Below are 9,991 nucleotides of genomic sequence, written 5' to 3'. Positions count from 1 at the left end.
TTAAAGAAATCTAATACGTAGCATAACACGCACTTTTTCACACCAGTCTTACTGATGAATGCACTCCGGCTTCTTTTGTATTTTCAGCAACGTTCTAGCTTACTCAGTTCTGGCCTGTAACTACTCACAGTGACTTTCACGCTGATCTTTGAAGATGCGGCGGAGGTTTCTTCCATCGCCCACTGTTCGGACGTGCCAGAACCACCTTCTGCGATTTGCTCACTGACCCGGGGAGCAGCTCCGGGAGCTGCCGTTCTAGCTCCGTGCTTACGCCGTGAAGCTTCCGTCTCCTCCGGTCTCGGCGAGCCACGTCCGGCCCTGTCCCTCGAGCTGTCCTTCTGGTAGTCAGGAGTTCACATGGAAATCACTGCTCCCACTTCCCTCCCACTTCTTCCCTTTTATCCCTCCTAATAGTAACTTTTTAAATGAACCTTATTTTATAGTCTGCCCTCGCGCTCTAGCCGAACAAAATGCGCCCCCGCCCAGTGTTCATGGGAAATCATTCCCACACATCACCGTGTAAGTTTGAGGTGTGCAGGACAGTGGTCTGACCTACCTCCATTGCAAAATAATTAGCCCAATAGGCTTGGCTACCGACCACCTTCTCATATAGATACAGTAAAAAGAAAAGAAAGGAAAAAAAAAATTTTCTTGTGTTGAATTCTAAGGATTTAAAAACTTCCCTGTATTTCCCAGACATGCACACGGCGGCGTCAGCTGTATTGGTCACGCTCTACCTCCTGTCTCTAGCAATTATTAATCTTGTAACCACAAGTTTGTACCTTTTGACCACCTTCCTCCCTGTTCCCATCACCCTTGGTCTCTGGTAACCATAAGTCCCATTTGTTTTTCCTATGAGTTTGGTTTTTAAGTTTTTTAATTTATTTTTTAAGATTCTGCATGTACGAGAGATCATACAGTGTGTGTCTTCCTTTGTCTTATTTCACTAACCATAATGCCTTCGGAGTGCACCGTGTTGTCACAAGTGGTACGAGTTCCATGTTTTTTATGGCTGAAAAATGTTCCATCGTATCTCCGTACAGAGATTACCTGTCCATTCATTCATTAACGGCCACTTAGGTAGTTTCCATGTCTTGGCTGTTATAAGTAATGCTGCTATGAATGTGGGGGTGCAGGTGTATTTTTGAGTTGGTGTTTTTGTTTTCTTTGGATACACACCCAGAAGTGAGATTGCTAGATCATACTGTAGTTCTATTTTTAACTTTTTGAGGAACCTGCATTCGGTGTTTCACAGTGGCTGCACCAATTTACATTCCTACCAATAGTGCATAGGGGTCCTTTTCTTGACATACTTGCCAGCTTTCGTTATCTCTTGTCTTTTGTGATGGTGACCATTCTAACAGGTGTGAGGTGATATCTCATTGTGGTTTTGATTTACATTTTCCTGATTATTCGAGATATTGTTCATTTTTTCACGTACATGTTGGCTTTTGGTGTATCTTCTTTGGAGAAATGGCTATTCAGGTCCTTTGCCCATTTTTAAATTCTTTTTTGTTTGTTTGCCTTCTTAATGTATATTGGATATTAATCCCTTATCAGATATATGGTTTGCAAATATTTTTCCCCTTCTATAAGTTTTCTTTTCACTTTGTTGATGTTTTCTTTTTTCTGTACAGAACTTTTTAGTTTGATGTAGTCCTGCTCATTTACTTTTGATTTTGTTGCGTGTCCTGTAGGTGTCACACGCAGACATCACTGCCAAGACTCATGTCAAGCAACTTTATTACTGTGTTTTCTTCTAGGAGTTTCATGGTGGCAGGTCTTATATTTAAGTCTTTAATCGATTTTGAGTTCGTTTTTGTGTGTAGAATAAGATATGGGCCCAGTTTCATTCTTTTACATGTGAATATCCAAGTATCCTAGCATCGTATATTGAAAAGACTGTCTTCTCTCCATTGACTATTCTTGGCTCCCTTATCAAATATTAGTTAACTTTATAATGCTTGGGTTTATTTCTGGACTCTCACTTCTGTTCCATTGATCTATTCTGGTTTTTATGCAAGTACCATACTCTTTTGATGACTATGGTTTTACGGTATAGCATGAAATGAGGAAGTGTGATGCTTTTTGCTTCATTCTTAGGATTTCTTTGGCTTTTGGGCATCTTTCGTGGGTCCATATAAATTTTAAGAGTTTTTTTTTCCCTACTTCTGTAAAAAATGTCTTTGGAATCTTGATAGGGATTGCCTTAAATCTATACATGGCTTATAGTAGTACTGACATTTATACAGTATTAATTCTTCCAATCCATGAACATGGGACACTTTTCCATCTCATTGTGTCTTCTTTGATGTCTTTCATCAATGTCTTGTAGTTTTCAGAGTACAGATCTTTCACCTCCTTAAACTTATTCCTAAACATTTTATTGTTTTTGATGGTATTGTAAGTGGGATCAATTTCAATTATTTCCTTTTCTGAAAACTTGTTGTTGGTGTATAGAAATGCCACTTATTTTCATATGTTGATTTTATATCCTGCAACTTCACTAAATTCATTGATCAGATCTAATGGTTTCTTGGTTGAACCTTTAGGATTTTCTGGATATAAGATAATGCCATTTGAAAATAGAGAAAATTTTACTTCTTCCTTTTTAATTCTGACCTTTTATTTCTTTTCCTTGCCTGACTGCTTTGGCTAGGACTTCTAGTACATTCTTGAATGGGAGCAGCGAGGTATGCACCATTGTCGTCTTCCTGATCCTAGAGGAAAAGTTTCAACCTTTCAACACTGAGCATGATGTTAGTTATGGGCTCGTCATATATGGTCTTTATTATGTAGAGATACGTTTTTTCTATGCCTAATTTGTTAAGAGCTTTTATTGAGAATAAATGTTGAATTGTGTCAAATGCTTCTTCTGCTTCTATTGAAATGATTATGATTCTTTTCTTTCATTCTATTAATGTGATGTATCATAATGATTGATTTCTGTATGTCAAACTATCCATCCTCATATTCCAAATGGTCAGTCCTATTTGTTCATGGTGAATGGTCCTTTTAATGTACAGCTGAATTTGGTTTGTTAGTATTTTGTGGAAAAATTTTGCATTGATCAATTCATCAGGGATATTGGCCTGTAGTTTTTTTGTTTGTTTGTTTTGTTTGTTTGTTTGGTAGCATTCTTTTTTGAGTTTAGTATCAAGATAATGCTGACCTCATAAAATGGGTTTGGGAATGGCCCCCCTCCTTGATATTTTGGAAGAGCTTGGGAAGAATTGGTATTAATTCTTCTTTGAATTTTGGTAAAATTCACTGATAAAGCCATATGGTCTTGGGCTTTTCTGTATTGGGAGATTTTCTTATTATTGAGCCAATCCCCTTACTAGTAATTTGTCTGTTCATATTTTTAAATTTCTTCCATATTCAGTCTTAGTAATTTATAGATTTCTAAAAAGTTTTCCATTTTTATTAGGTTTTCCAGTTTGTGGGCATATAGTTGCTTTTCACAGCCTCTTAATGATCCTTTGAATTTCTGTAGTATCCATTGTAATGTCTCCTTTTCCATTTATAATTTAGTTGGAATGCGTTCTTTTTCTTTTTAATTTGGTTAGCTAAGGTTTTATAAATTTTATCATTTCAAAGAACCAAGTCTTACTTTGGTTAATCTTTTCTATTGTTTTTTCTATTCTCTATTTCATTTATTTCTGCTCTAATCTTTATTATTTCCTTTCTTCTAACTTTGTGTTCGGTTTGTGCCTTAAAGCATAAAATTTGGTTACTTATTTGGGACCTTTCTTGCTTCTTAATATAGGCATTTATTGCAATGAACTTCCCTCTTAGAATTGTTTTTCCTGCACCCCACAAGTTCTGATATGCTGTGTTTCCAATTTTGTTTGTCTCAAAAAACTTTAGTATTTCTCCTTTGATCCATTGATTGTTCAATTTTCATGTGTTCATAAATTTCCCAGTTTTCCTTTTGTTATTGATTTCTGGATTCATGATATTATAGTCAAAGAAGATACTCGATATAATTTCAACTCTTTAGAATTTGCTAAGAGTTCTTTTGTGGTCTAACTTATAGTTTATCCTAGAAAATGATCCATGGGCACCTGAGAAAAATGTGTATTCTATTGTTGGATAGAATACTCTGCACCTGTCTATTAGGACCATTTGGTCTATAATGTTGTTCAAATCTGTTGTTCCCATATTGATTCACTGCATGATCTCCACATTGTTGAGAATAGTGTATTGAAGTCCCCCACTATTATTGTATTCCTGTTGATTTCTTCTTTGAGCTCTGTTAATTTTTGCTTTATGTATTTAGGCACTCTAATGTTGAGTGCAGAAATAATTACAATTGTTATATCTTTTTTTGATGTACTAGCCCTTTTATCACCATTTAAAAATCTTCTTTGTCTCTCTTTTTTTTTTTTTTTTTACCATTTTTAGTTTAAAGTCTGTTTTGTCCAGCGTAGCGGTATCCACCCCTGTTTTTGTTGTTGTTGTCATTTGCTTGAAACACCATTTTCCATCCCTTCACTGTCTATGTGTGTCTTTAAGGCTAAAGTGAATCCCTTCTAGATGATATATTGTTAGATCTTGTTTTCTTTTTTTTAATCCACCCAGCCATTCTATGTCTTTTAATTGGAGAATTCAATCCCTTTATGTTTAAAGTAATTACTGATAAGAATTTACTATTGCCATTTTTTTGTTTTCTGGTTGTTTTATTATAGATTGGTTGTTCTTTCTTATCCTGCTGTCTTTTTCATGTGTTTTCATGTCTTTTGGTATCAGTATGCTTTGACTTCTTTATCATGTTCTTTTGTACAGTTACTACAGGATTTTCCCCTGTGGTTATCATAAGCTGACATAACATATCTTAAATTTAAAACATCTTATTTTAAACTGAAAATAACTCAACTCCAATAAAATTCATAAACTTTACACTTTTACTTCTCCTCCCCTTCACATTTTAGCTTATTGCTATTGTAATTTATGTTTTTATATTGTATAATTAAGAAAAGAATATTGTAGTTATAGTTATTTTTAATACTTCCTTTTTATTACTTTTAAACTAGAGTTGCAAGTGAATTATGCACACTATTACCATATTACAGAATCTAACCATGGCTATATATTTACCATTGCCAGTGAGGTTTGATTGATGTTAATTGATGTTAATTAACATTCCTTTCCTTCACTCAGAAAATCCCTTTAATATTTCTTGTAAGGCAGGTCTAGTGGTAATGAACTCCTTTTGCTTTTGTTGGTTTACTGAAGTCTTTATTCCTCCTTCGTTTCTGAAGGATGGCTTCACTGGGTGTAGAATTCTTGGTTGACGGTTATTTCAATATTTTGTGTATGTCATTCCATTTTCTCCTGGCCAGAAAAGTTTCTGTTGAGAAATCCATTTCTAGTCTCATGGGATTTCCTTTGTATGTTATTTCTACCTTTTCTTTTGCTGCTCTTAAAGTTACTATTATTATTATTATTATTGTCTTTGACTGTTGATAATTTAGTTACCGTGTGTCTCATTATAGCCCTAATTGGGTTCAACCTATTTGGGGTCCTTTGGACCTCATGGATCTGGATGTCTTTTCTCTCCCTAGGTTTGGGAAGTTCTCAGCCAGTGTTAGTTTAAATATGTTTTCTGTTCCTTTATCTTTCTCTTGTCCTTCTTCAGTTTCCATAATGTGAATATTGTTTCTTTTCATTGTGTTCTGTAATTCCCATAGTCTTTCTTCACTCTTTCATTCTTTTTTCTTTTTGCTCCTCTGACTGAATAATTTCTAACACCCTGTCTTCCAGGTTACTGATTCTTTATTCTCCATGGTTGATTCTGCTTTTAAAACATGCTACTAAATTCATCAGTTCAGTTACTGTGTTTCTGCGACTCCTGGATTTCATTTGTTTGCTTGTTTTGATGGTTGCTATTCCTTGTTGAACTTCTTATTTTGTTCATGCATTGTTTTCGCAATTTTGTTTAGTTGTCTGTTTTTTTAAAATTTTTTAAAAAGATTTTATTTATTTATTTGAGAGAGAGCATGAGAGGGGAGAAGGTCAGAGGGAGAAGCAGACTCCCTGTGGAGCTGGGAGCCTGATGCGGGACTCAATCCTGGGACTCTGGGATAATGACCTGAGAGGCTTAACCAACTGAGCCACCCAGGTGCCCGTTGTCTGTTTTCTTATATTCCACTCAACTTCCTGAAGAGGATTGTTCTCAGTTCTCTGTCTGACAGTGCATAGATCTCCATTTCTTCAGGGTCAGTTACTGGAGCTTTATTAGTTGCCTTTGGTAGTGTCATATGTACCTGGTTTTTCGTGACCCTTTGTTCACCTCATTGGTATCTGTGCATCTCCTCTCCGACATGTTACAGTTTGGCTTTGGCATGACAGCTCTTCACCATTCGGCTCTGTTTGGGTTTCTGTGTGTGTGTGATGGTCATGTCCTTGGACAGACGGGCCCTGATATTATGGTCTATTTTTGGCAAGGCAACTTTTCCAGCACTGTGGATGGGAATTGGGGTTGTGCTATTGGCTGAGAACAGTTGAACGGGACTGCTGGTTTGGTTTCCTCTCCAAGTGAGGCTATGGGATGGGCTCCAGAGCTGGAGCCATTGGCTGGATTTGCCGGTCAGGTTTGCTAGACGGTCAGGACTGAGTACTACATTCAGTACTACATAGGGCTATGAATTAGTTTCCCTGCCCTGGCAAGACAGCATTACCAGAGCCTGGATAGCTCATGGTTTGGGGGCCTGAAATAAGCCAGAAGTCCCTGGTCAGGGGAAGCCCCTGGTTTTGCACTGCAGAGGGGGACGTCCGTCTGGGCTCTCTGTTCAGGTGCCCCTGTTTGTGGCAATACTGCATGGGCTGTGCAGCTTCCCATGTGCTTGGTTAGGTTGTTTACAGGCTGAGGGCTATATTCAGTGATGACCTGGGCGGTGAGTTAGATGGGCAGTGCGGCCAGGAACAGCAGGGGAAGCAGCTCTAAAGCTGGTAAATTTCTTTCTTTCTTGTCTTAACTCAGGCCAACCCGTACCCCAAGTTCCCTGGAAGCACAGGGCCACAAGCTTTTCTCTGCAAACTGTCAGCTGTGCCTGCCTTTCTCTCCACTCCAGCACTGCCAGGTCACACAGCTGCCAGGAGCTGTCACCAGGCCCTCTGGCCAGCTGGGGCTGGAAGACACTCTGTACTCTAGGTGAGGCTATGTCTTAGCCCCTGTGCCTGGAAAGGAAGGGGGAGAGCTCCTCTCAATTTCCCAAGCAAGCTCTCTAGCTGGGAGGGGCCGGGAGCGCCCCCGGGACTTGGGCATGTGTTCATCTCCCTGCTTGTGTGCGGCAGAGGAAGTGTCCCTGCTTGGTACTGGCTTTGCTCTGGGTGACATCCGCTCAGCCCGCCCGGCTCTTGGCTGGAGCACGCCAGGCCGCACAGCTTCCGGGATTTGTTGCCAGCCCTTCTGCTCAAACGGGGCTGGAAGGCACTCTCCACAGGGGCTGGGGCTCAGCACCTTGTCTGGGCACGGGCAAGCTGGGCTCTAGTTCTGGCAGAACTCCTTGTCTGAGGAGCCAAGTCAGGCAGGTCTGCGGCCCACTAAGTTCCCCAGTCAGACTGGCCCCCGGGCCTGGTTTTGCCGGTGAACAAAACCTCTCGTGGGGATTACTACTTGGGCACTGCAGATATGAACTTGGTCTGCAGAGGTCCCGGGGCTGCTGCAGCAAGCCCGTCCCCCCTTCTCCCTCACAGTCGAGTTCCCAGTGGTCAAGCCCTGCACATTTCCCCCATAATCCCCACCGTGTGAGAGCGGATTCGGGTATCCCACAAAATGACCCACAATGCTGGGGAGCCTGGTTGTTACCCCAGGTCCCCTTTTCCCCCTGGATGAACCAGAGGCTCAGGGAGACCTCTCGGTGTGGGGCTTTGCCTGGGGGAGGGGCAGCGTGGTGCCGTGTGGTCATGTGGCCGTGTGGCGGCTTCCCTTCCCCGGCACACACAATCTGTCCTGGTCTCTGAGGTGCGGGTGGTGCTTCAGCCTCATGCCCGTGTTCTAGAATCCTCTCGGGGTGGTGTTCTTTCTCTACCAGTTGTTGGTTGTTGTTCTTGCAAGAGGGAGCAAAGTCCGGGACAACCTGTGTCGCCACCCTAGTGATGGAACTCTCCCAAACTATGTCTTAAGAGGTGTCCCCCGGGGCCGTGCCCGAGCTGTGCCTGCGCCGGGGACAAGATTATTTAGCTGATGCTACGGTACTTCCTTATAATCAGACGGCCCCAGCCTCCGCTCATTTATATATTCCTGCAGCTACGAGGTTGGGATGGGGACGGGAGTGGGGAATTCCAGAAACCCAAAAGCTGTTTTGACCAGTCAGCCGGTGTCAGTATTATTAGCAGCCCGTAACGGGTGCCATGAACCCCGCGCCGGAGGGAGCCTCAGACGGCTGAAGACTTAGGTATAAACAGCTCAAAACACCAAAAATCACTTCATTCCCTACAATTAACACCCACACCTTTTCACCTGGAGGAAGAAAAATGGTTTGTGGATCTGCTTGAACCCTCATGATCCCTTAATGGGTATTCAGTGGACGTCCCCGTCTGGCACCCGGCTGAGAACGAAGGTTCTAGAAACTCTCGGCGGCGGATTTTACCAGCCACTAGATGTCACCGCTTTGCCGACCCTGAGCTCACCGACCGCTCAGGGGTGTGAGTCCTACAGGACCTCATTTCCCGTCGGTGAACCCCTGCAGAGAAGCTCTCCGTTCTAGGAAGTCTCATCAGCGATTTGCTCTTTTGAAGAAATTACTTATGTCAGCAAATTAACATCAATTTTCTTGACATTTAGACCTGATACGTTTGTTAATAAAAGCACCGAACAAATTCATATTTGTCCTAATCATGAGTTACACTATTAAAGACGAACACAGCATTTGTAAGGAGCAGAGCAAATCACTGCTTACGTTTGGGATTCTTCCCTTCGGAAATAAATGTGTTTGGTACTTTTGTCTTTTTTTTAAAGTAAGAGCAATTTATATCTTCCCCACTCTGGCTTCAGAAAGCATTCGGTTCATCTCTGAGCAAGTCTTCAAAGCCGCTGAAGGCAGGCTGGCCGGCTGGCCGGCGGGAGAGGGTGGGCGCTGTGAGGACCCAGCTGGCCGCAGCCCCCTGGGGGCCGGCGGGGGGGTCCTCCCGGATCCCGTCCTTCCCCAGACAAGGCCCGTTCAGCTCCTTCCCATCACTTATCCGAGAGAACAGTCTTCCCACCCCCGGGTCCCTCGTGTGTGTCTAGCTGGGCCACGGGAGAGGCCCGCCCACAGCCTACATCCTCAGCAGGACTTTGCCAGTCCTCCACTCCCACCACACCACTGCCTCGGCAAAGGCCACACCCCCTCATCTTGTCCCAGAGACACAGAGCCGGGTAGGCTGCACTGAGCCCTTGGGTGCCCTTCACGTGCCCGGCCTGCATGGCAACATGAAGGAGTTGGAGAGGGGACAGTCCTCATGCCATACTTGTGAATATGGGGGCGCGACAGAGGTTCCCCGTCTAACGCACACGCGTGCTCTCGCACTCCTTTGTTTTTCCAAGTGCACAGTCCCTCGCCCTCCGGTGGGCCCTCTGCTGCCTGCACGACCCAGCCGCCTTCCACTGCAGTCAGGCTACTTGTCCGGGCCTGCCCTGGGCCAGAGACGGCTCTGGGTGCTGAGGCCACTGCCCTGATGGTCGGCAGGAGCCCCTGTTCCCACCGAGGTTTCCCACCACTGAAGGAGACAGGGAGTAAACCATGAAGCAGATAGAGAAATCACACCAGTGCGGGTGGGGTACACACTGCCCCCCAAAGCCAACAGGTGACGTGATAGACCGGACGGGAGGGCGAGCCCGTTGGCCCGCGCCCCACACCTCCACGACGGTGACAGAGCCCGCCACTCAGCCTGACCCAGCCCCCAGTGCTCAGCCCGACCAGTCTGCTCCCCACAGACAGGGAAAGTTTCAGCCACGCATCTTGTGAGCCCAGCAGACCAGAGCCCTTGTCCCTCTGCTCGAACA

The sequence above is a fragment of the Martes martes genome (genome assembly GCF_963455335.1).
Source record: "Martes martes genome assembly, chromosome: 6".
In the NCBI taxonomy this organism is placed as follows: domain Eukaryota; kingdom Metazoa; phylum Chordata; class Mammalia; order Carnivora; family Mustelidae; genus Martes; species Martes martes.
Note: the sequence above shows the minus strand (reverse complement) of the source record.